The 23575-nt window shown below is 44.8% G+C and overlaps 17 non-coding genes across 17 annotated transcripts; 3 read left to right on the top strand and 14 right to left on the bottom strand.

The window, feature by feature from the left end:
- Positions 1 to 10158: 10158 nt before the first annotated feature.
- LOC135018459 (U1 spliceosomal RNA) lies at positions 10159 to 10321 on the bottom strand. Its single transcript, XR_010216159.1, has one exon. It is a non-coding gene; the product is annotated as a U1 spliceosomal RNA (small nuclear RNA).
- A 152-nt stretch (positions 10322 to 10473) lies between these two features.
- LOC135018327 (U1 spliceosomal RNA) lies at positions 10474 to 10637 on the bottom strand. Its single transcript, XR_010216041.1, has one exon. It is a non-coding gene; the product is annotated as a U1 spliceosomal RNA (small nuclear RNA).
- Positions 10638 to 11311: 674 nt separating this feature from the next.
- LOC135018356 (U1 spliceosomal RNA) lies at positions 11312 to 11474 on the bottom strand. Its single transcript, XR_010216067.1, has one exon. It is a non-coding gene; the product is annotated as a U1 spliceosomal RNA (small nuclear RNA).
- A 152-nt stretch (positions 11475 to 11626) lies between these two features.
- On the bottom strand, positions 11627 to 11790 carry LOC135018289 (U1 spliceosomal RNA). The gene has a single exon (XR_010216004.1). It is a non-coding gene; the product is annotated as a U1 spliceosomal RNA (small nuclear RNA).
- A 674-nt stretch (positions 11791 to 12464) lies between these two features.
- On the bottom strand, positions 12465 to 12627 carry LOC135018371 (U1 spliceosomal RNA). Its single transcript, XR_010216081.1, has one exon. It is a non-coding gene; the product is annotated as a U1 spliceosomal RNA (small nuclear RNA).
- Positions 12628 to 12776: 149 nt separating this feature from the next.
- LOC135018422 (U1 spliceosomal RNA) lies at positions 12777 to 12941 on the bottom strand. The gene has a single exon (XR_010216126.1). It is a non-coding gene; the product is annotated as a U1 spliceosomal RNA (small nuclear RNA).
- Positions 12942 to 13909: 968 nt separating this feature from the next.
- On the bottom strand, positions 13910 to 14073 carry LOC135018360 (U1 spliceosomal RNA). The gene has a single exon (XR_010216070.1). It is a non-coding gene; the product is annotated as a U1 spliceosomal RNA (small nuclear RNA).
- A 674-nt stretch (positions 14074 to 14747) lies between these two features.
- Positions 14748 to 14910, bottom strand: LOC135018480 (U1 spliceosomal RNA). The gene has a single exon (XR_010216174.1). It is a non-coding gene; the product is annotated as a U1 spliceosomal RNA (small nuclear RNA).
- Positions 14911 to 15062: 152 nt separating this feature from the next.
- Positions 15063 to 15226, bottom strand: LOC135018260 (U1 spliceosomal RNA). The gene has a single exon (XR_010215977.1). It is a non-coding gene; the product is annotated as a U1 spliceosomal RNA (small nuclear RNA).
- A 671-nt stretch (positions 15227 to 15897) lies between these two features.
- LOC135018341 (U1 spliceosomal RNA) lies at positions 15898 to 16060 on the bottom strand. Its single transcript, XR_010216053.1, has one exon. It is a non-coding gene; the product is annotated as a U1 spliceosomal RNA (small nuclear RNA).
- A 152-nt stretch (positions 16061 to 16212) lies between these two features.
- On the bottom strand, positions 16213 to 16376 carry LOC135018348 (U1 spliceosomal RNA). The gene has a single exon (XR_010216059.1). It is a non-coding gene; the product is annotated as a U1 spliceosomal RNA (small nuclear RNA).
- A 674-nt stretch (positions 16377 to 17050) lies between these two features.
- On the bottom strand, positions 17051 to 17213 carry LOC135018455 (U1 spliceosomal RNA). The gene has a single exon (XR_010216155.1). It is a non-coding gene; the product is annotated as a U1 spliceosomal RNA (small nuclear RNA).
- Positions 17214 to 17365: 152 nt separating this feature from the next.
- LOC135018255 (U1 spliceosomal RNA) lies at positions 17366 to 17529 on the bottom strand. Its single transcript, XR_010215972.1, has one exon. It is a non-coding gene; the product is annotated as a U1 spliceosomal RNA (small nuclear RNA).
- A 144-nt stretch (positions 17530 to 17673) lies between these two features.
- On the top strand, positions 17674 to 17789 carry LOC135018500 (U5 spliceosomal RNA). The gene has a single exon (XR_010216190.1). It is a non-coding gene; the product is annotated as a U5 spliceosomal RNA (small nuclear RNA).
- A 270-nt stretch (positions 17790 to 18059) lies between these two features.
- LOC135018535 (U5 spliceosomal RNA) lies at positions 18060 to 18176 on the top strand. The gene has a single exon (XR_010216225.1). It is a non-coding gene; the product is annotated as a U5 spliceosomal RNA (small nuclear RNA).
- Positions 18177 to 18462: 286 nt separating this feature from the next.
- On the top strand, positions 18463 to 18575 carry LOC135018529 (U5 spliceosomal RNA). The gene has a single exon (XR_010216219.1). It is a non-coding gene; the product is annotated as a U5 spliceosomal RNA (small nuclear RNA).
- A 4815-nt stretch (positions 18576 to 23390) lies between these two features.
- Positions 23391 to 23553, bottom strand: LOC135018534 (U1 spliceosomal RNA). The gene has a single exon (XR_010216224.1). It is a non-coding gene; the product is annotated as a U1 spliceosomal RNA (small nuclear RNA).
- Positions 23554 to 23575: the final 22 nt, after the last annotated feature.

Here is a 23575-nt window from a genome sequence, read left to right as displayed (position 1 = left end):
TTGGCTTTGTGGACACTTTTCAGAGAATAAATTAGTTAGCATAAAAATAAAGCCAGAAAATGAAGAGCTGTTTAATCACTCAATTGGATTTTTCTGCCAGCATATTTCATTTTCTCTGCAAACCACTGCTAAATTGTGCTTCCTAGCTGTTTTTTGATAAAATCACTTAATCAAATCTAACTCTGATTACATCAGAGTAGGCCAGGTACCCTACACCATAAGAGGGGGTTTGAAATTTTGACTTGTCTACTTAAAGATCACCAAAATCTGATGACAAGGTCAATAACATCCCTGGGTGGGATTGAACCACCAACCCTTTGGTTAATAACCAAACACACTAACCGATTGCACCACAGAGACACTTTGCAAAAGTCCATACTGACAAAGGCTAATAAGCATTCATCTAGAACGTTTCCTAGAAAACTTTAAAAAGTCAATAATCTGGAGAGTTTTTGTAAGATGTTTCTTCCATCAACCAATGAAGAAACACATTGGTACTTTCCCATGATGAGTGAGTGCTTCAGAATCTCTTGCACTTACATGTGCAGCAGAGTACTGCAATGGAAGCATGCTGGGCCCCTTAACCCAGAGGTAGGCAGATTGAAACTATCCTCTGCTATATGCATTTTTTTTTTTGTTAATTAAAGTAATCCAAAACTGGGATTGATATTTTTGCTCTTTTATTTTTACTTAAAGTACAATAACTTTTACCATTTTAATTTGTTTTAATAGTATATTGACAGTATTGTTTTCTTTCAAAAATCCACTTAATTTTCTTTACCCTATTATTAAAATGGTAATTGACAAAAACAAACTACATTGTCACCAGAAGAGCAATACAAAATGTACAAGTGATATATTAAAATCATCTTTCCAGCTTGAATTTCAATGATGCATTGGGGCAACGATTTTGTGAGAAACATCTTCACCCTTAAATAAAGATTTTCTTAATTCCTTACCTGTGTGCTAATTAGATATCACCTTGTTTTCACATTAAACAGACTTCCACATGAGAAAGCAGCAAGGATGCAGTGGCGTTAATGTTTCCTGGTGTCAACCTGTATTATTTCCGTAGATATTGAAATGAGGATGCATCTTGCTGCCTTTCCAATAAAGCAAGTTTAATTTAGCAATAGGTGAAAAACCATCCCTACAAAGATGTTAATCAGATACTTGGCTTTGTGGACACTTTTCAGAGAACAAATTTGTTAGCATAAAAATAAAGCCAGAAAATGAAGAGCTGTTTAATCACTCAATTGGATTTTTTTGCCAGCATATTTCTTTTTCTCTGCAAACCGCTGCTAAATTGTGCTTCCTAGCTGTTTTTATAAAATCACTGAATCAAATCTAACTCTGATTACATCAGAGAAGGCCAGGTACCCTACACCATAACAGGGGTTTTTGAAATTTTGACTTGTCTACTTAAAGATCACCAAAATCTGATAACAAGGTCAATTACATCCCTGGGTGGGATTGAACCACCAACCTTTTGGTTAATAGCCGTACACACTAACTGATTGCGCCACAGCGACACTTTGCAAAAGTACATACTGACAAAGGCTAATAAGCATTCATCTAGAACGTTTCCTAGAAAAACTTTAAATAGTCAATAATCTGGAGAGTTTTTGTAAGATGTTTCTTCCATCAACCAATGAAGAAACACATTGGTACTTTCCCATGATGAGTGAGTACTTCAGGATCTCTTGCAATTACATGTGCAGCAGAGTACTGTAATGGAAGCATGCTGGGTCCATAGCCCAGAGGTAGGCAGATTGAAACTATCCTCTGCTATATGCGTTTTTTTTTGTTAATTAAAGTAATCCAAAACTGGGATTGATATTTTTGCTCTTTTATTTTTACTTAAAGTACAATAACTTTTACCATTTTCATTTGTTTTAATAGTATATTGACAGTATTGTTTTCTTTCAAAAATCCACTTAATTTTCTTTACCCGATTATTAAAATGGTAATTGACAAAAACAAACTACATTGTCACCAGAAGAGCAATACAAAATGTACAAATGATATATTAAAATCATCTTTCCAGCTTGAATTTAAATGATGCATTGGGGCAACGATTTTGTGAGAAACATCTTCACCCTTAAATAAACATTTTCTTAATTCCTTACCTGTGTGCTAATTAGATATCACCTTGTTTTCACATTAAACAGACTTCCACATGAGAAAGCAGCAAGGATGCAGTGGCGTTAATGTTTCCTGGTGTCAACCTGTATTATTTCAGTAGATATTGAAATGAGGATGCATCTTGTTGCCTTTCCAATGAAGCAAGTTTAATTTAGTAATAGGTGAAAAACCATCCCTACAAAGATGTTAATCAGATACTTGGCTTTGTGGACACTTTTCAGAGAACAAATTTGTTAGCATAAAAATAAAGCCAGAAAATGAAGAGCTATTTAATCACTCAATTGGATTTTTTTGCCAGCATATTTCTTTTTCTCTGCAACCCACTGCTAAATTGTGCTTCCTAGCTGTTTTTATAAAATCACTGAATCAAATCTAACTCTGATTACATCAGAGAAGGCCAGGTACCCTACACCATAACAGGGGTTTTCGAAATTTTGACTTGTCTACATAAAGATCACCAAAATCTGATAACGAGGTCAATTACGTCCCTGGGTGGGATTGAACCACCAACCTTTTGGTTAATAGCCTTACACAGTAACTGATTGCACCACAGCAACACTTTGCAAAAGTCCATACTGACAAAGGCTAATAAGCATTCATCTAGAACGATTCCTAGAAACATTTTAAAAAGTCAATAATGTGGAGAGTTTTTGTAAGATGTTTCTTCCATCAACCAATGAAGAAACACATTGGTACTTTCCCATGATGAGTGAGTGCTTCAGGATCTCTTGCACTTACATGTGCAGCAGAGTACTGTAATGGAAGCATGCTGGGTCCATAACCCAGAGGTAGGCAGATTGAAACTATCCTCTGCTATATGCATTTTTTTTTTGTTAATTAAAGTAATCCAAAACTGGGATTGATATTTTTGCTCTTTTATTTTTACTTAAAGTACAATAACTTTTACCATTTTAATTTGTTTTAATAGTATATTGACAATATTGTTTTCTTTCAAAAATCCACTTAATTTTCTTTACCCGATTATTAAAATGGTAATTGACAAAAACAAACTACATTATCACCAGAAGAGCAATATAAAATGTTCAAGTAATATATTAAAATCATCTTTCCAGCTTGGATTTCAATGATGCATTGGGGCAACGATTTTGTGAGAAACATCTTCACCCTTAAATAAAGATTTTCTTAATTCCTTACCTGTGTGCTAATTAGATATCACCTTGTTTTCACATTAAACAGACTTCCACATGAGAAAACAGCAAAGATGCAGTGGCGTTAATGTTTCATGGTGTCAACCTGTATTATTTCCGTAGATATTGAAATGAGGATGCATCTTGCTGCCTTTCCAATGAAGCAAGTTTAATTTAGTAATAGGTGAAAAACCATCCCTACAAAGATGTTAATCAGATACTTGGCTTTGTGGACACTTTTCAGAGAACAAATTTGTTATCATAAAAATAAAGCCAGAAAATGAAGAGCTGTTTAATCACTCAATTGGATTTTTCTGCCAGCATTTTTCTTTTTCTCTGCAACTCACTGCTAAATTGTGCTTCCTAGCTGTTTTTTTATAAAATCACTTAATCAAATCTAACTCTGATTACATCAGAGAAGGCCAGGTACCCTACACCATAAGAGGGGGTTTGCAATTTTGACTTGTCTACTTAAATATCACCAAAATCTGATCACAAGGTCAATCACGTCCCTGGGTGGGATTGAACCACCAACCTTTTGATTAATAGCTGAACACACTAACCGATTGCGCCACAGAGACACTTTGCAAAAAGTAAATACTGACAAAGACTAATAAGCATTCATCTAGAACGTTTCCTAGAAAAACTTTAAAAAGTCAATAATCTGGAGAGTTTTTGTAAGATGTTTCTTCCAGCAACCAATGAAGAAACACATTGGTACTTTCGCATGATGAGTGAGTGCTTCAGGATCTCTTGCACTTACATGTGCAGCAGAGTACTGTAATGGAAGCATGCTGGGTCCATAACCCAGAGGTAGGCAGATTGAAACTATCCTTTGCTATATGCATTTTTTTTTGTTCATTAAAGTAATCCAAAACTGGGATTGATATTTTAGCATTTATTTTTACTTAAAGTACAATAACTTTTACCATTTTAATTTGTTTTAATAGTATATTGACAGTATTGTTTTCTTTCAAAAATCCACTTAATTTTCTTTACCCTATTATTAAAATGGTAATTGACAAAAACAAACTACATTGTCACCAGAAGAGCAATACAAAATGTACAAGTGATATATTAAAATCATCTTTCCAGCTTGAATTTCAATGATGCATTGGGGCAACGATTTTGTGAGAAACATCTTCACCCTTAAATAAAGATTTTCTTAATTCCTTACCTGTGTGCTAATTAGATATCACCTTGTTTTCACATTAAACAGACGTCCACATGAGAAAGCAGCAAGGATGCAGTGGCGTTAATGTTTCCTGGTGTCAACCTGTATTATTTCAGTAGATATTGAAATGAGGATGCATCTTGCTGCCTTTCCAATGAAGCAAGTTTAATTTAGTAATAGGTGAAAAACCATCCCTACAAAGATGTTAATCAGATATTTGGCTTTGTGGAAACTTTTCAGAGAACAAATTTGTTAGCATAAAAGTAAAGCCAGAAAATGAAGAGCTGTTTAATCACTCAATTGGATTTTTTTGCCAGCATATTTCTTTTTCTCTGCAAACCACTGCTAAATTGTGCTTCCTAGCTGTTTTTATAAAATCACTGAATCAAATCTAACTCTGATTACATCAGAGAAGGCCAGGTACCCTACACCATAAGAGGGGTTTTTGAAATTTTGACTTGTCTACTTAAAGATCACCAAAATCTGATAACAAGGTCAATTACGTCCCTGGGTGGGATCGAACCACCAACCTTTTGGTTAATAGCCTTACACACTAACTGATTGCGCCACAGCGACACTTTGCAAAAGTACATACTGACAAAGGCTGATAAGCATTCATCTAGAACGTTTCCAAGAAAAACTTTAAATAGTCAATAATCTGGAGAGTTTTTGTAAGATGTTTCTTCCATCAACCAATGAAGAAACACATTGGTACTTTCCCATGATGAGTGAGTGCTTCAGGATCTCTTGCAATTACATGTGCAGCAGAGTACTGTAATGGAAGCATGCTGGGTCCATAGCCCAGAGGTAGGCAGATTGAAACTATCCTCTGCTATATGCATTTTTTTTTGTTAATTAAAGTAATCCAAAACTGGGATTGATATTTTTGCTCTTTTATTTTTACTTAAAGTACAATAACTTTTACCATTTTAATTTGTTTTAATAGTATATTGACAGTATTGTTTTCTTTCAAAAATCCACTTAATTTTCTTTACCCGATTATTAAAATGGTAATTGACAAAAATAAACTGATGAGGATACTACTGCAGTCTTTGTTTCGTCTGTACCCGCTGAAAGAGCAGCAAAAGGTGGAGATCTTGATGGGACAGTTGAAAGGGCTTGCACTTAGAGAGGTTACTTCCTGGCCTACTGAAGAGAAGAAGACTGTGGACCAGATCCTCAACAGGCTTGCTACCACATTTGACACAAGGACAGTGTCAGAACTTAAAATGCACTTCTTTGCTCGAAAGCAACAACCAGGAGAGTCACTCACGGGCTATGCCCTCAGCTTTCAGGAAGCACTCAGAGATGTTCAGCAAGCAGACCCTGAGGAAGTGCATGACAAAGAGAAAATGTTATTGGACCAGTTCACTGAAGTTGCAAGGGGCGAATTTGTAAAAACTCAGCTGCGACTATTGAGATTGCAGAAGCCTGGAAGCACATTCCTGGATTTTAAAGAGGCTGCGATTAAAGTTCTAGGCTCCAGTCTTACTTCAGGGGCTGTTCCACAAGAGTCTATTCCAGAGATGCCACGGTATCAAGAGAATTCTGATGCCCAGGAGTCAAGTTTTAAAGGAGCTACTTACCCACCTACAGTAAAAGGAGTGACAGTGCCATGTTCAAAGACATGCATATTTGACTCTTCTAGTGAGTTACGAAGTCTGCTGGCTGAACTGACACGTGGTGTGACAGAGATGCGCAGAGACCTGCAGATTCTGAAGAGACAGCAGGCACTGCTCCATGAAGAAATGGAATGGTGCCAGGAGAGGAGACCACTGAACAGTTCCCAATGGGACCTACATAGAAACAGGGAGACACTTTTTTCCAGCCACTTTGCCTCCCAAAGGCGACCCATTTTTCAAAGCTGTGAAGGAAGCGGACAAATTAAGAGAGAATTTGAGCAGCCAGATCATTTAAACTCCAAATTCATGTGGTTAACCCGTTATGTTAGCCAATGCCCGGTGGTTCAAGTTTGCATCAATGGAGTCTCAATGCCCGCTCTCTTAGACACTGGATCACAAGTGACCACAATACAAGCAACACAGTTTGAGCAGCATTGGACTGAGGAACAGATGTTTCCGTCAACTTCCACATTGATAAACCCGATTGCAAGCAATGGGCACTGCATCCCTTGCAAAGGATACTGGGAAGCTGAAATTCAAATCGGACGAACAGTGCTACCACAGCAAGGCTTCATCATCACCACTGCCCAAGATGATGGATTGCCTCCAGTGATAGTGGGCATGAATGTGTTGCGGAACTGCTGTGAGGAGCTCGTAGCAGCACTCCAAGGAGAGTTTCAAACTGACAAGCTCCAGGAGAAACAAGGCCTTCAACCTGGGATAGCCAAACAAAAGGGAAGAATGATAACAGAATTATCTGTAAGAGAGGAACATGAAAAAAATAAGGCTAGCCAAATAATGATAGAAATGCCCATCTCCAGTGTCCAGATTATCCGAAAGAATGCTTCAATGTTAGGCATGAATAATATAGCATCCAGTTCTAGAAACTGTGAGCAACCTATTCAAGGAACCAGTTTTGACCACCTGCAAGATAAAAGTCAGATGATAAGACACCTCAAAGCCTTACTGAAGATTGGGAAATACCTGACCAAGCGACAAAGGCAAGAATCCTCGCCAGAACTCCTGAAGTTGTTGAGACAGCGAGAAAGGCTGTTTGAAGAGAAAGGACAGTTGGTTCGATGTAGTGTGGATCCTAATACTCATTATAGGATCAGTCAACTTGTAATTCCAAGACAAAGTGCTTGTTATGTGCTTGAAGAATATCACGACAAGTCAGGTCACCCTGGGTGCAAAAGGATGGAAACAAGCATCTGGAAAAAGTTCTTTTGGGTTGAAATGAGGGAAGACATCAAGAGATGGTGCCGAAACTGTCCAACCTGTTCTGTAAGAAGAACCTTGCTGCCTCTTTCTCTCCAGAATCCATTGTCCCAAACCAGCTGTGATACTGAATCCCAAGATGGAATGGAAGAGGCTCATAAAATGTATTTACAGCAGACTAAGGTGGTTTGTCACCGACAAGGAGGCAAGAAGACTAGGGCTTGCAAAACAGAAAACCACCATAGTCAGCTGCAGTTTTGTACAGCATGTCCCAAAGACAGTTTAGAAAGAGTTCAATACTCATCCATGGCAGGGGGGTTGAGGTTTCCTAGACAAACTTTTCAAGACCATATACTGTCCAGATTTCAACCGATTGCTCCAGGAGCATGTGTTAATGTACTATAGCACAAAAGGAATTATACCTATCAGATACTGATGTTAAAAATGTTGATAAATGTTAATGTTTCAGACATAATCTGTGTTCACTAATGAATGTGACTGGATATAGTGAGAAGTTTATATAGGGATAAAACCAAAATGCGTGAGGACACGCATGTTTTGGGGGGGGGCACGTGTGATATCCCATAACAACAAGGACATTTTTGACAACAGTGTAGTTGCCTGTGCCATTTTAAATAAAGTTTATTTAAAAGAAAATTGAACAGCAGTTTGAGAAGTCAGTTGGAGCCATGGTGAGGAAAGAGCTGGCGACGCCATTACGCAGAGATGAGCAGCTGAGAGAGGGGAGACAAATAAGCTGAAAATTGCATGAGAGAGTAAGCAGTAGTGCAAAATACAGCAGTGGAAGTGCAGCAATTAACAAGTAAGAACGCCATGACACTCTCAGCCAAGAGAGTGCACAGCAAGTGTCAGAGACAGGAGAGTATAAAGCCTTTATACCAATGCTGACTGGCCTACATCTGAGGGGAAACTGCCTCAGAAACATCTATTGACTGGGTGAGATAAATCCATATTTATACTGAAACCTACTCCACTGCAAAGGACATTATCCTATATTTACTATACCTATGCAGCGATTTACATGGGAAGCAGCTCCAGTTTGTTTTAAACAATCATCTTTACTACACAGAGCTACAATATTTTGTTCACAGCTAAAGGAGACAATAGCTGCATATAACTATGTAACAACATAACCGGGCCCCAACGTGCACATAGAGACTCCCTGCAGTGACACCAATGTTATCTGGGACTTAAATATTGTCTGCATAAGTTGATTTCTATTACTAAGCAACATAGTATTAATCTCAGATTTAGTTATATTACCATTTGTGTAATGACTTAAAGTGTATATGGTGTCTGTGTTTAAGTTGCTTGAATCAAATCTTTCCCTTCCCTACTGTAATCAGTTCCTTTTCTGAGTTATGTGGTAAACCATTTATTCTTTCATACAAAGCCCTGCCTGCCTTTCTTTGTGTCTGGGGAAACCTTGCCTCTCTGCCAGGAATAGAGAAGAGCTGCTGCTGAAGGAGGAATAGTCCATCAAGGTATCCCTGACCTGTTCCACATAGTTTACACACTTGTTATACCGGGGTGTTACATTGTGTGTGACTGACCTTAGGAAGAAACCGGAGCCTCCGCTGCAGTGACCCAGCAACCAGGGCACGGGAGTATACAGTGCCGCTGGGAGTGATGAAGCTGCAGTAAAGATGTCTATTAGACCTAGCCTGCTGCAGCCCTTGTAGATTCTCATAAAAAAAGTTCTTCTTTTCTTGTCAAAATTAATAGCTAAGAATAGGCTGCTTGAGGCAGGCCCCTGTTAAGTGGCCTGCTACTGAAGGCAACAACTACAAACTGAGCTCCCTGTTCATGGAAGCGGGGTTATAGAGGAGAATGCGCTGAGCATCTTGGGAACAGTCAAAAGCTTTGAGCCGGTTGGTGCCTCAGATCAAGATCCTACTCTACACCCCAATGTGAATCCTTGTGGAGTCCAGTGTACCCCACAGAAGAAATTAATGTGTCACACCCATTGGCAGCAACCTTAGAATAGCTGCTGATGGGCACAATTGAGAAAGGAAGGGGGGGGACATTTGAATCCAGCACATAGATGCAATTCAAATATGTAATTTGAACCTTCCTATTTTAAAATATAATGGATGAACCTCACCCTGTGAGAACAATCTTCATGATATAGAGATCTCATATGCAAAATAAGTATGAGTTGGGATAGGGCTGGGGAGGGTGGCTGCTCGGGCAGCCCCTCCCCCGTCAAGTTAAGGAGATTCAACTGAGGAAGCACAAGGGAACTCTCGTCTGGGGACAACAACTGCAGGGAGACCACATCTTTTCAGATGAACATGGGAGGGCGGAAGGCTGCCTAATACTGAAGCACCATCAAATATCAAACCATATGCAATAACTAGTACAAGCATTCCTGGGGGAAGGTCTGCAGGAGACGAATTTGCATACGGTGATGTCATCCAAGCAGTGGGCCAAAGTTGGCTGGAACCCTCATCTGCATATGAAAAGAGAAAAGGGTTATGCAGGGCATGGCGGCATTTTGCGGCGCTTGGATGACCCCTAGTTCGCATTAAACACCTCCACCCTCCTTCGGTGTGGGGCTCATGTTGACTATGCCCCAGCCCCTGAAGCATTCAAGCTGATTTCTTGCAGCAGCTGGGCACTGTAACAGCTCCAGAGCTGCTCTGTAAGGCAAATAAAAGGGTGTGGGCCCTGCAGCACTACCTGTAGTTCGCATTGTGCGTTGGAAGGCACAAAGTAAGCAGACGGGAGAAGTCAGGATAGTGCGCAAGGGCATAGAAGGGAGCGGCTCAAGAATAGAGAAGTGGAAACAGACAGCAAACTAGGCTGGAGAGAGACCTGAGACAAAGAGATCTGAATTATACGAGAGCCGACCAGGGGAAACACAAATTATGCAGTCAAGTTTCCCACATTTGGGGAAATCGCAGGGGCAGCACAGCCAGAGTGCAATGGGTGAGCCTTGCCCTGGGAGAAGCACCTTCAAGATCATAGTATCTCACCTGGCAGGTAAATAGGAGTTGGGCTAGAGCTGGGGAGGGTCGCTGCTCGGGCACCCCCCTGTCAAGTGAAGGAGATCCAACTGAGGCAGCACAATGGAACTCTCGAAAGAAGAACAAGGCTAGAGGAAGATCTGAGACAAAGAAATCTGACTTTTACCAGAGCTGACCAGCGGAAAACACAAACACAGTCCCCCACTACCACAAATAATGCAGGCGAGTTTCCCACATTTGGGGAAATCACAGGGGTCAGCATACCCAGAATGCAATGAATGAACCTCACCCTGGGTGAACAATCTTCATGACCATGGTGTCTCCTATGCAAAATAAGTATGATTTGGGATAGGGCTGGGGAGGGCCGCTGCTCAGGCACATCTCTGTCAAGTAAAGGAAATTCAACTGAGGCAGCACAAGGGAACTCTCATCTGGGGACAACAACTGCAGGGAGAACACATATTTTCAGATGAACATGGGAGGGCAGAAGGCTGCCTAATACTGAAGCACCCCCAAACAACAAACCAAATGCAACAACTAGTGCAAGCATTCCTGGGGGAAGGCCTGCAGCAGATGGATTTGCATATGGCGATGTTATCCAAGCAGTGGGTCAAAGTTGGCTTCAACCCTCATCTGCATATGAAAAGAGAAAAGGGGCGTGCAGGGCATGGCGGCCTTTTGCGCTGCTTGGATGACCCCTAGATCGCATTAAACACCCCCACCCTCCTTTGGTGTGGGGCTCATGTTGGCCATGCCCCATCCCATGAAGCATTCAAGCTGATTTCTTGCAGCAGCTGGGCACTGTAACAGCTCCAGAGCTGCTCTGTAAGGCAAGTAAAAGGGTGTGGGCCCTGCAGCACTACCTGTAGTTTGCATTGTGCATTGGAAGGCACAAAGTAAGCAGACGGGAGGAGAAGTCAGGATAGTGCACAAGGGTATAGAAGGGAGGGGCTCAAGAAAATAGAAGTGGAAACAGACAGCAAACTAGGCTGGAGAGAGACCTGAGACAAAGAGATCTGAATTATACGAGAGCCGACCAGGGGAAACACAAATTATGCAGTCAAGTTTCCCACATTTGGGGAAATTGCAGGGGCAGCACACCCAGAGTGCAATGGGTGAGCCTTGCCCTGGGAGAAGCACCTTCATGATCATAGTATCTCACCTGGCAGGTAAGTAGGAGTTGGGCTAGAGCTGGGGAGGGTCGCTGCTCGGGCACCCCCCTGTCAAGTGAAGGAGATCCAACTGAGGCAGCACAAAGGAACTCTCGAAAGAAGAACAAGGCTAGAGGAAGATCTGAGACAAAGAAATCTGACTTTTACCAGAGCTGACCAGAGGAAAGCACAAACACAGTCCACCACTACCACAAATAATGCAGTCGAGTTTCCCACATTTGGGGAAATCACAGGGGTCAGCATACCCAGAGTGCAATGAATGAACCGCACCCTGGGAGAACAATCTTCATAACAATGGTATCTCCTATGCAAAATAAGTATGATTTGGGATAGGGCTGGGGAGGGCCGCTGCTCAGGCACATCTCTGTCAAGTAAAGGAGATTCAACTGAGGCAGCACAAGGGAACTCTCATCTGGGGACAACAACTGCAGGGAGAACACATATTTTCAGATGAACATGGGAGGGCAGAAGGCTGCCTAATACTGAAGCACCCCCAAACAACAAACCAAATGCAACAACTAGTGCAAGCATTCCTGGGGGAAGGCCTGCAGCAGATAGATTTGCATATGGTGATGTCATCCAAGCAGTGGGTCAAAGTTGGCTTCAACCCTCGTCTGCATATGAAAAGAGAAAAGGGGCGTGCAGGGCATGGTGGCCTTTTGCAGCACTTGGCTGACCCCTAGTTTGCATTAAACACCTCCACCCTCCTTCGGTGTGGGGCTCATGTTGGCTATGCCCCAGCCCCTGAAGCATTCAAGCTGATTTCTTGCAGCAGCTGGGCACTGTAACAGCTCCAGAGCTGCTCTGTAAGGCAAGTAAAAGGGTGTGGGCCCTGCAGCACTACCTGTAGTTCGCATTGTGCGTTGGAAGGCACAAAGTAAGCAGAAAGGAGGAGAAGTCAGGATAGTGCGCAAGGGCATAGAAGGGAGCGGCTCAAGAAAAGAGAAGTGGAAACAGACAGCAAACTAGGCTGGAGAGAGACCTGAGACAAAGAGATCTGAATTATACGAGACCTGACCAGGGGAAACACAAATTATGCAGTCAAGTTTCCCACATTTGGGGAAATCGCAGGGGCAGCACACCCAGAGTGCAATGGGTGAGCCTTGCCCTGGGAGAAGCACCTTCATGATCATAGTATCTCACCTGGCAGGTAAGTAGGAGTTGGGCTAGAGCTGGGGAGGGTCGCTGCTCGGGCACCCCCCTGTCAAGTGAAGGAGATCCAACTGAGGCAGCACAAGGAAACTCTCGAAAGAAGAACAAGGCTAGAGGAAGATCTGAAACAAAGAAATCTGACTTTTACCAGAGATCAGAGGAAAACACAAACACAGTCCCCCACTACCAACAAATAAAGCAGTCACGTTTCCCACATTTGGGGAAATCACAGGGGTCAGCATACCCAGAATGCAATGAATGAACCTCACCCTGGGAGAGTAATCTTCATGACCATGGTATCTCCTATGCAAAATAAGTATGATTTGGGATAGGGCTGGGGAGGGCCGCTGCTCATGCACATCTCTGTCAAGTAAAGGAGATTCAACTGAGGCAGCACAAGGGAACTCTCATCTGGGGACAACAACTGCAGGGAGAACACATATTTTCAGATGAACATGGGAGGGCAGAAGGCTGCCTAATACTGAAGCACCCCCAAACAACAAACCAAATGCAACAACTAGTGCAAGCATTCCTGGGGGAAGTTCTGCAGAAGACGGATTTGCATATGGTGATGTCATCCAAGCAGTGGGTCAAAGTTGGCTTCAACCCTCATCTGCATATGAAAAGAGAAAAGGGGCGTGCAGGGCATGGCGGCCTTTTGCGGTGCTTGGATGACCCCTAGTTCGCATTAAACACCCCACCCTCCTTTGGTGTGGGGCTCATGTTGGCCATGCCCCATCCCCTGAAGCATTCAAGCTGATTTATTGCAGCAGCTGGGCACTGTAACAGCTCCAGAGCAGCTCTGAACGGCAAGTAAAAGGGTGTGGGCCCTGCAGCACTACCTGTAGTTTGCATTGTGCATTGGAAGGCACAAAGTAAGCAGACGGGAGAAGTCAGGATAGTGCGCAAGGGCATAGAAGGGAGCGGCTCAAGAAAAGAGAAGTGGAAACAGACAGCAAACTAGGCTGGAGAGAGACCTGAGACAAAGAGATCTGAATTATACGAGAGCCGACCAGGGGAAACACAAATTATGCAGTCAAGCTTCCCACATTTGGGGAAATCAGAGTGCAATGGGTGAGCCTTGCCCTGGGAGAAGCACCTTCATGATCATAGTATCTCACCTGGCAGGTAAGTAGGAGTTGGGCTAGAGCTGGGGAGGGTCGCTGCTCGGGCACCCCCCTGTCAAGTGAAAGAGATCCAACTGAGGCAGCACAAGGAAACTCTCGAAAGAAGAACAAGGCTAGAGGAAGATCTGAGACAAATAAATCTGACTTTTACCAGAGCTGACCAGAGGAAAGCACAAACACAGTCCCCCACTACCACAAATAATGCAGTCGAGTTTCCCACATTTGGGGAAATCACAGGGGTCAGCATACCCAGAATGCAATGAATGAACCTCACCCTGGGAGAACAATCTTCATGACCATGGTATCTCCTATGCAAAATAAGTATGATTTGGGATAGGGCTGGGGAGGGCCGCTGCTCAGGCACATCTCTGTCAAGTAAAGGAGATTCAACTGAGGCAGCACAAGGGAACTCTCATCTGGGGACAACAACTGCAGGGAGAACACATATTTTCAGATGAACATGGGAGGGCAGAAGGCTGCCTAATACTGAAGCACCCCCAAACAACAAACCAAATGCAACAACTAGTGCAAGCATTCCTGGGGGAAGGCCTGCAGCAGATGGATTTGCATACGGTGATGTCATCCAAGCAGTGGGTCAAAGTTGGCTTCAACCCTCGTCTGCATATGAAAAGAGAAAAGGGGCGTGCAAGGCATGGCGGCCTTTTGCGGTGCTTGGATGACCCCTAGTTCACATTAAACACCTCCACCCTCCTTCGGTGTGGGGCTCATGTTGGCTGTGCCCCAGCCCCTGAAGCATTCAAGCTGATTTCTTGCAGTAGCTGGGCACTGTAACAGCTCCAGAGCTGCTCTGTACGGCAAGTAAAAGGGTGTGGGCCCTACAGCACTACCTGTAGTTTGCATTGTGCATTGGAAGGCACAAAGTAAGCAGACAGGAGGAGAAGTCAGGATAGTGCACAAGGGTATAAAAGGGAGGGGCTCATGAAAAAAGAAGTGGAAACAGACAGCAAACTAGGCTGGAGAGAGACCTGAGACAAAGAGATCTGAATTATACGAGAGCCGACCAGGGGAAACACAAATTATGCAGTCAAGCTTCCCACATTTGGGGAAATCGCAGGGGCACCACACCCAGAGTGCAATGGGTGAGCCTTGCCCTGGGAGAAGATCCTTCATGATCATAGTATCTCACCTGGCAAGTAAGTAGGAGTTGGGCTAGAGCTGGGGAGGGTCGCTGCTCGGGCACCCCCCTGTCAAGTTAAAGAGATCCAACTGAGGCAGCACAAGGGAACTCTCGAAAGAAGAACAAGGCTAGAGGAAGATCTGAGACAAAGAAATCTGACTTTTACCAGAGCTGTCCAGAGGAAAGCACAAACACAGTCCCCCACTACCACAAATAATGCAGTCGAGTTTCCCACATTTGGGGAAATCACAGGGGTCAGCATACCCAGAATGCAATGAATGAACCTCACCCTGGGAGAACAATCTTCATGACCATGGTATCGCCTATGCAAAATAAGTATGATTTGGGATAGGGTTGGGAAGGGCCGCTGCTCAGGCACATCTCTGTCAAGTAAAGGAGATTCAACTGAGGCAGCACAAGGGAACTCTCATCTGGGGACAACAACTGCAGGGAGAACACATATTTTCAGATAAACATGGGAGGGCAGAAGGCTGCCTAATACTGAAGCACCCCCAAACAACAAACCAAATGCAACAACTAGTACAAGCATTCCTGGGGGAAGGCCTGCAGCAGATGGATTTGCATATAGTGATGTCATCCAAGCAGTGGGTCAAAGTTGGCTTCAACCCTCGTCTGCATATGAAAAGAGAAAAGGGGCGTGCAGGGCATGGCGGCCTTTTGCGGCGCTTGGATTACCCCTAGTTCGCATTAAACACCTCCACCCTCCTTCGGTGTGGGGCTCATGTTGGCTATGCCCCAGCCCCTGAAGCATTCAAGCTGATTTCTTGCAGCAGCTGGGCACTGTAACAGCTCCAGAGCTGCTCTGAACGGCAAGTAAAAGGGTGTGGGCCCTGCAGCACTACCTGTAGTTTGCATTGTGCATTGGAAGGCACAAAGTAAGCAGACGGGAGAAGTCAGGATAGTGCGCAAGGGCATAGAAGGGAGCGGCTCAAGAAAAGAGAAGTTGAAACAGACAGCAAACTAGGCTGGAGAGAGACCTGAGACAAAGAGATCTGAATTATACGAGAGCCGACCAGGGGAAACACAAATTATGCAGTCAAGTTTCCCACATTTGGGGAAATCGCAGGAGCAGCACACCCAGAGTGCAATGGGTGAGCCTTGCCCTGGGAGAAGCACCTACATGATCATAGTATCTCACCTGCCAGGTAAGTAGAAGTTGGGCTAGAGCTGGGGAGGGTCGCTGCTCGGGTACCCCCCTGTCAAGTGAAGGAGATTCAACTGAGGCAGCACAAGGGAACTCTCGAAAGAAGAACAAGGCTAGAGGAAGATCTGAGACAAATAAATCTGACTTTTACCAGAGCTGACCAGAGGAAAGCACAAACACAGTCCCCCACTACCACAAATAATGCAGTCGAGTTTCCCACATTTGGGGAAATCACAGGGGTCAGCATACCCAGAATGCAATGAATGAACCTCACCCTGGGAGAACAATCTTCATGACCATGGTATCTCCTATGCAAAATAAGTATGATTTGGGATAGGGCTGGGGAGGGCCGCTGCTCAGGCACATCTCTGTCAAGTAAAGGAGATTCAACTGAGGCAGCACAAGGGAACTCTCATCTGGGGACAACAACTGCAGGGAGAACACATATTTTCAGATGAACATGGGAGGGCAGAAGGCTGCCTAATAATGAAGCACCCCCAAACAACAAACCAAATGCAACAACTAGTGCAAGCATTCCTGGGGGAAGGCCTGCAGCAGATGGATTTGCATACGGTGATGTCATCCAAGCAGTGGGTCAAAGTTGGCTTCAACCCTCGTCTGCATATGAAAAGAGAAAAGGGGCGTGCAGGGCATAGCGGCCTTTTGCGGCGCTTGGATGACCCCTAGTTCGCATTAAACACCTCCACCCTCCTTCGGTGTGGGGCTCATGTTGGCTATGCCCCAGCCCCTGAAGCATTCAAGCTGATTTCTTGCAGCAGCTGGGCACTGTAACAGCTCCAGAGCTGCTCTGTACGGCAAGTAAAAGGGTGTGGGCCCTGCAGCACTACCTGTAGTTTGCATTGTGCATTGGAAGGCACAAAATAAGCAGACAAGAGGAGAAGTCAGGATAGTGCACAAGGGTATAAAAGGGAGGGGCTCATGAAAAAAGAAGTGGAAACAGACAGCAAACTAGGCTGGAGAGAGACCTGAGACAAAGAGATCTGAATTATACGAGAGCCGACCAGGGGAAACACAAATTATGCAGTCAAGCTTCCCACATTTGGGGAAATCGCAGGGGCACCACACCCAGAGTGCAATGGGTGAGCCTTGCCCTGGGAGAAGCACCTTCATGATCATAGTATCTCACCTGGCAGGTAAGTAGGAGTTAGGCTAGAGCTGGGGAGGGTCGCTACTCGGGCACCCCCCTGTCAAGTGAAAGAGATCCAACTGAGGCAGCACAAGGGAACTCTCGAAAGAAGAACAAGGCTAGAGGAAGATCTGAGACAAATAAATCTGACTTTTACCAGAGCTGACTAGAGGAAAGCACAAACACAGTCCCCCACTACCACAAATAATGCAGTCGAGTTTCCCACATTTGGGGAAATCACAGGGGTCAGCATACCCAGAATGCAATGAATGAACCTCACCCTGGGAGAACAATCTTCATGACCATGGTATCGCCTATGCAAAATAAGTATGATTTGGGATAGGGCTGGGGAGGGCCGCTGCTCAGGCACATCTCTGTCAAGTAAAGGAGATTCAGCTGAGGCAGCACAAGGGAACTCTCATCTGGGGACAACAACTGCAGGGAGAACACATATTTTCAGATAAAAATCTTGGTCATGCTCTGGTTTCTCTTCAGAACGAACAAATCTTTCGCCTCTTACTAAAGATTTCCGTGGAGAGGAGCAAAACCGAGTTTTATCTCAATTTTTGCATGCCCCATCTTTTTGGGGTTTCTTTTACCGGTTTAAAGATAGAATGAGTGTGCTTTAATGTAAGCTCATTTGCATAGAAATGACAGTAAATGTTTATTTATGTTCAAACAGAACTTTCTTGACCATGCTACTTGCTTTAAAGATCTGGGAGCACATGGAATACAGTACAAACCATGCTTATAGCAAGGAGAAGCCAGGTGAGAAATCTGCTTTCTTTCAAATTGGGCGCTCACTTTGATCTGAATGAGGACTGCTGGCACAGCACTCAGGCGACAGGTGGAATCTTGGTCATGCTCTGGTTTCTTTTCAGAATGAACAAATCTTTCGCCTTTTATTAAAGATTATCCGTGGAGAGGAGCAAAACTGAGTTTTATCTCAATTTTTGCATGCCCCATATTATTGGGGTTTCTTTTATCAGTTTAAAGACAGAACAAGTGTGCTTTCTTGTTAGCTTTAATGTAAGTTTATTTGCATAACAATGACAATAAATGTCTGTTTCTTTTCAAGCAGAACTTTCTTCACCATACTAATTGCTTGAAAGATCTGGGAGCACATGGAAAAGAGTACAAACCATGTTTATAGCAAGGGGAAGCCTGGTGAGAAATCTGCTTTCTTTCTTTCAAATTGGGTGCTCACTTTGAGCTGAATGAGGACTGCTGGCATGGCACTCAGGCGACAGGTGGAATCTTGGTCATGCTCTGGTTTCTCTTCAGAACGAACAAATCTTTCGCCTTTTACTAAAGATTTCCGTGGAGAGGAGCAAAACTGAGTTTTATCTCAATTTTTGCATGCCCCATATCATACCTCCCAACTGTCCCGATTTTCGCGGGACAGTCCCGTTTTTTGGGGACTGTCCCGCTGTCCCACCTGCGGGCCGCAGTGTCCCGCGGTGGGGAGGACAGTTGGGAGGCTCTGTCTGTCGCTGCCCTGCTTAGCAGAGCAGCGGTGAATAGTCGCTGTGCGCACAGCGTCTATTCACTGAAGTCAGAGGGAGAGGTGGCATGCCAGCGGCTCACAGAGCGCTGGGCATGCCCCCTCAGTGCCGAAAACGGGGGCGTGACTCGCGATCGCGGGTCCTCCCGCGAAGCCATGCCCCTTTTTACTTAGGCCACGCCCTTTTTGGGAGCGCGTGCGACTTCGCCGCGCGTGTGTCCCTCTTTGCGAGCCGACAAAGTTGGGAGGTATGCCCATATTATTGGGGTTTCTTTTATCAGTTTAAAGACAGAACGAGTGTGCTTTCTGGTTAGCTTTAATGTAAGTTTATTTGCATAACAATGACAGTAAATGTTTGTTTCTTTTCAAACAGAACTTTCTTGACCATGCTACTTGCTTGAAAGATCTGGGAGCACATGGAAAACAGTACAAACCATGCAGTATCACAAGAGCCTTTATTTGATCTTTCATGAAGATAGAGCAGAATTGGGGACACGTCAACAATTTCTGCCGAAGGTGGTTCATCTTTCCACATGGTGCCTTTGGCCACTGACACCTTCGTTGAGTCAAAGTCTCTGGCTGTGGTCAGAACTTTGAAAATTTATGTCACCAGAACGGTTCAGATTAGGAAAACAGAGGCTCTGTTTGTCCTGTATGCTCCCAACAGGATTGGGTGTCCTGCTTCCATGTAGACCATTATGCGCTGGATCTGTGGTAAGATTCAGCATGCTCATTCCATGGCAGGATTGCCGTTACTGAATTAGGTGAAGACCCATTCTACTAGAAAGGTGGGTTCATCCTGGGCAGCTGGTCGGGGAGTCTCGGCATTGCAACTTTGCCGAACAGCTATTTAGTAAACACTTTTGCTAAGTTTTACAAGTTTGATACCTTGGCCGATGATAACTTCAAGTTGGGTAATTCGGTGCTGCAGAGTCGTACGCACTCTTCCACCCGTTCAAGAGCTTTGGTATAACCCCATGGTTCTTAATGTGACCCCAGCATCCTCTAGGTCGTATGAGAAAATAGGATTTTAATACCTACCGGTAAATCCTTTTCTCTTAGTCTGTAGAGGATGCTGGGCACCCGTCCCAGTCCATACTGTGTCTGCAGTTATTACTTGTGGTTATACACATGTTGTGTTATGGTTCTGGTCAGCTTTTTGCTGCAATTATTCATGCCGTTGGCTTGTGTTCTGTTGAATGCCACGTTCTGCGGCATGCTTAAGGTGTGAGCTGGTAAGATGCTCACCTTAGTTTAACAATAAATCCTTTCCTCGAAATGTCCGTCTCCATGGGCACAGTTCCTATAACTGGAGTCTGGAGGAGGGGCATAGAGGGAGGAGCCAGTTCACACCCTTTGATAGTCTTAAAGTGCCCATGTCTCTTGCGGATCCCGTCTATACCCCATGGTTCTTAATGTGACCCCAGCATCCTCTACGGACTAAGAGAAAAGGATGCCCTTGCGCACTATCCTGACTTCTCCTCCCGTCTGCTTACTTTGTGCCTTCCAACGCACAATGCAAACTACAGGTGGTGCTGCAGGGCCCACACCCTTTTACTTGCCTTACAGAACAGCTCTGGAGCTGTTACAGTGCCCAGCTGCTGCAAGAAATCAGCTTGAATGCTTCAGGGGATGGGGCATGGCCAACATGAGCCCCACACCAAAGGAGGGTGGGGGTGTTTAATGAGAACTAGGGGTCATCCAAGCACTGCAAAAGGCCGCCATGCCCTGCACGCCCCTTTTCTCTTTTCATATGCAGATGAGGGTTCCAGCCAACTTTGGCCCACTGCTTGAATAACATCACTGTATGCAAATCCGTCTGCTGCAGACCTTCCCCCAGGAAGGCTTGTACTAGATGTTGCATATGGTTTGATATTTGATGGTGCTTCAGTATTAGGCAGCCTTCCGCCCTCCCATGTTCATCTGAAAAGATGTGGTCTCCCTGCAGTTGTTGTCCCCAGACGAGAGTTCCCTTGTGCTTCCTCAGTTGAATCTCCTTAACTTGACGGGGGAGGGGCTGCCCGAGCAGCCACCCTCCCCAGCCCTATCCCAACTCATACTTATTTTGCATATGTGATCTCTTGATCATGAAGATTGTTCTCACAGGGTGAGGTTCATCCATTATATTTTAAAATAGGAAGGTACAAATTACATATTTGAATTGCATTTATGTGCTGGATTCAAATGTCCCCCCCCCCCCCCTTCCTTTCTCAATTGTGCCCGTCAGCAGCTATTCTAAGGTTGCTGCCAATGGGTGTGACACATTAATTTCTTCTGTGGGGTACACTGGACTCCACAAGGATTCACATTGGGGTGTAGAGTAGGATCTTGATCTGAGGCACCAACCGGCTCAAAGCTTTTGACTGTTCCCAAGATGCTCAGTGCATTCTCCTCTATAACCCCGCTTCCATGAACAGGGAGCTCAGTTTGTAGTTGGTGCCTTCAGTAGCAGGCCACTTAACAGGGGCCTGCCTCAGGCAGCCTATTCTTAGCTATAAATTTTGACAAGAAAAGAAGAACTTGTTTTATGAGAATCTACAAGGGCTGCAGCAGGCTAGGTCTAATAGACATCTTTACTGCAGCTTCATCACTCCCAGCGGCGCTGTATACTCCCGTGCCCTGGTTGCTGGGTCACTGCAGCGGAGGGTCCGGTTTCATCCTAAGGTCAGTCACACACACACCACCCTTCCGGATCACGAGGCCGCTGATGAAGGGGAGCGTGGCCATAGGGGGTGGACCGTGTGCGCACTGGCGTGGACACTGATTACTGGGCAGCCGCTCCACTAGCCACCAGGTACAGTTAAGGAGCACAGGTCTGGGGGTTTTTCTCCTATATTAACCCAATTTTGTACTGCCCGCAGCGCATTGTGATAGGTAATAGGGCCTGATTCAGGTTGGATTGCAATCACAATAAGCGATCCAACTGCAAAAATTGCTAAGAGCATACGCATGTGCCTGCATTTTCTGCGGCACCGCGCAGAGAATGCGATCGCCTCTGCCTGTCAATCGGGGCGGGGGGGGATAGGTGGGTCAGCAACACTCCATTTCCAAGTCAGGGATGGAGCGGTGCGGGGGCAAGGCTTCAAAATGGGGTCTGCAACGGAGTAGACACAGGGGGCGTGGTCACAGCGGCTGTATGACATCACATTCAGCCGCTGTGATCACAAAAATGGTGGCGGCTTCCTGCGCGCACATACAGTCTGCACCAGCAGGAGGCTACACCATTTTTTATGATCACGCTGAACTGCAGTGCGACTGCAATTACAGCATGGTCAAGAAGGGAGGCGTCATGCTGGGTGGCCATGCCCTTTCACTGTGCAGGAGCCAGCACCGCTCACACACTAGTCCCCGGGTGCAGCCCCCAACCCCCGGGACACCCGGAGCAACAAAATGTAGATTCAGGCCACCAGGCCACGCCCCTACCTATGAAACCATGCCTCCTTTTTACCATTGCGCTGCTTATCTGCGCGCACTGCATTACAATCTCCCTCGCCACCTCTCTGGGTGTCACCAGTGATAGTGACACCTCTGCCATGCTTGTAGCAGCTGGTCCTAAGATCTACGCCTCAAGCCCTGAGTGTTTGCCCTTGTGACTTGTTGATCATCATAGCGAAGCAGATGCTTACAGAAAACTGCAGGGTCTTAGATTGAAAATAAAAAAATTGATTGGTATAAGGTAGAGAGGAGCGGGTTCGGTTCTCCGAGAACCGAATTCCCCACGAACTCCACGTTGTTTACACTGGTCCGAGGCAGGCTCGGTTGTTCCCGCCTGACTCGCAAAACCTGAACAAGGGAAAATGTCATCATCCCGCTGTCGGATTCTCGCGAGATTCGGATTCCATATAAAGAGCTGCGCGTTGCCGCCATTTTTACTCGTGCATTGAAGAGAGAGCGAAATGGACGTGGCTATGTTCTCTCAGTGGAAATCTCAATATCAGTGCTCAGTATCAGTGGTTACTTATTGCTGCTCAGTAATACTAGTAGTGTGTCTCTCCTGCTCAGTGTCAGTTCTCAGTAGTATCCTCATCAGTGCTCAGTATCACTGCTCATTGTCTTGTGCTGCATTGTGGTGCTCAGCATACTACAGTACATTACTAATAGTCCAGTGCTGCATCTTGCTGCTCAGTGTCAGTTCTAGTATCCTCATCAGTGCTCACTATCACTGTTCATTGCATTTTGGTTTTCTGTATACTACAGTAACATAGTAATATAGTAACATATAGTAACATAGTTTTTGAGGTTGAATAGAGGCAAATTGCCCATCGTGTTCAACCTGTTTTAAGTTGTGATGATTCTACATACTTGCTGAATAATGTTTTATGACTAGTTAGCTACTATAACTCATGTTACCCCCGGATTAACCATGTTGATATTTTAAGTATTATAACCTTAGATAGCTTTTTCATTCAGAAATGTATCCATTCCTTTTTTAAATCCAATTACAGAGTCCGCCATTACCACCTTCCCTGGCAGGGAATTCCACATCCTGATTGCCCTAACAGTGAAGATCATAGTATCTCACCTGGCAGGTAAGTAGGAGTTGGGCTAGAGCTGTGGAGGATTGCTGCTCGGGCACCCCCTGTCAAGTGAAGGAGATCCAACTGAGGCAGCACAAGGGAACTCTCGAAAGAAGAACAAGGCTAGAGGAAGATCTGAGACAAAGAAATCTGACTTTTACCAGAGCTGACCAGAGGAAAGCACAAACACAGTCCCCCACTACCACAAATAATGCAGTCGAGTTTCCCACGTTGGGGAAATCACAGGGGTCAGCATACCCAGAATGCAATGAATGAACCTCACCCTGGGAGAACAATCTTCATGACCATGGTATCTCCTATGCAAAATAAGTATGATTTGGGATAGGGCTGGGGAG

Source organism: Pseudophryne corroboree, unplaced genomic scaffold (assembly GCF_028390025.1).
Source record: "Pseudophryne corroboree isolate aPseCor3 unplaced genomic scaffold, aPseCor3.hap2 scaffold_322, whole genome shotgun sequence".
NCBI lineage: Eukaryota > Metazoa > Chordata > Amphibia > Anura > Myobatrachidae > Pseudophryne > Pseudophryne corroboree.
Note: the sequence above shows the minus strand (reverse complement) of the source record. Positions and strands in the feature narration are given on the sequence as shown.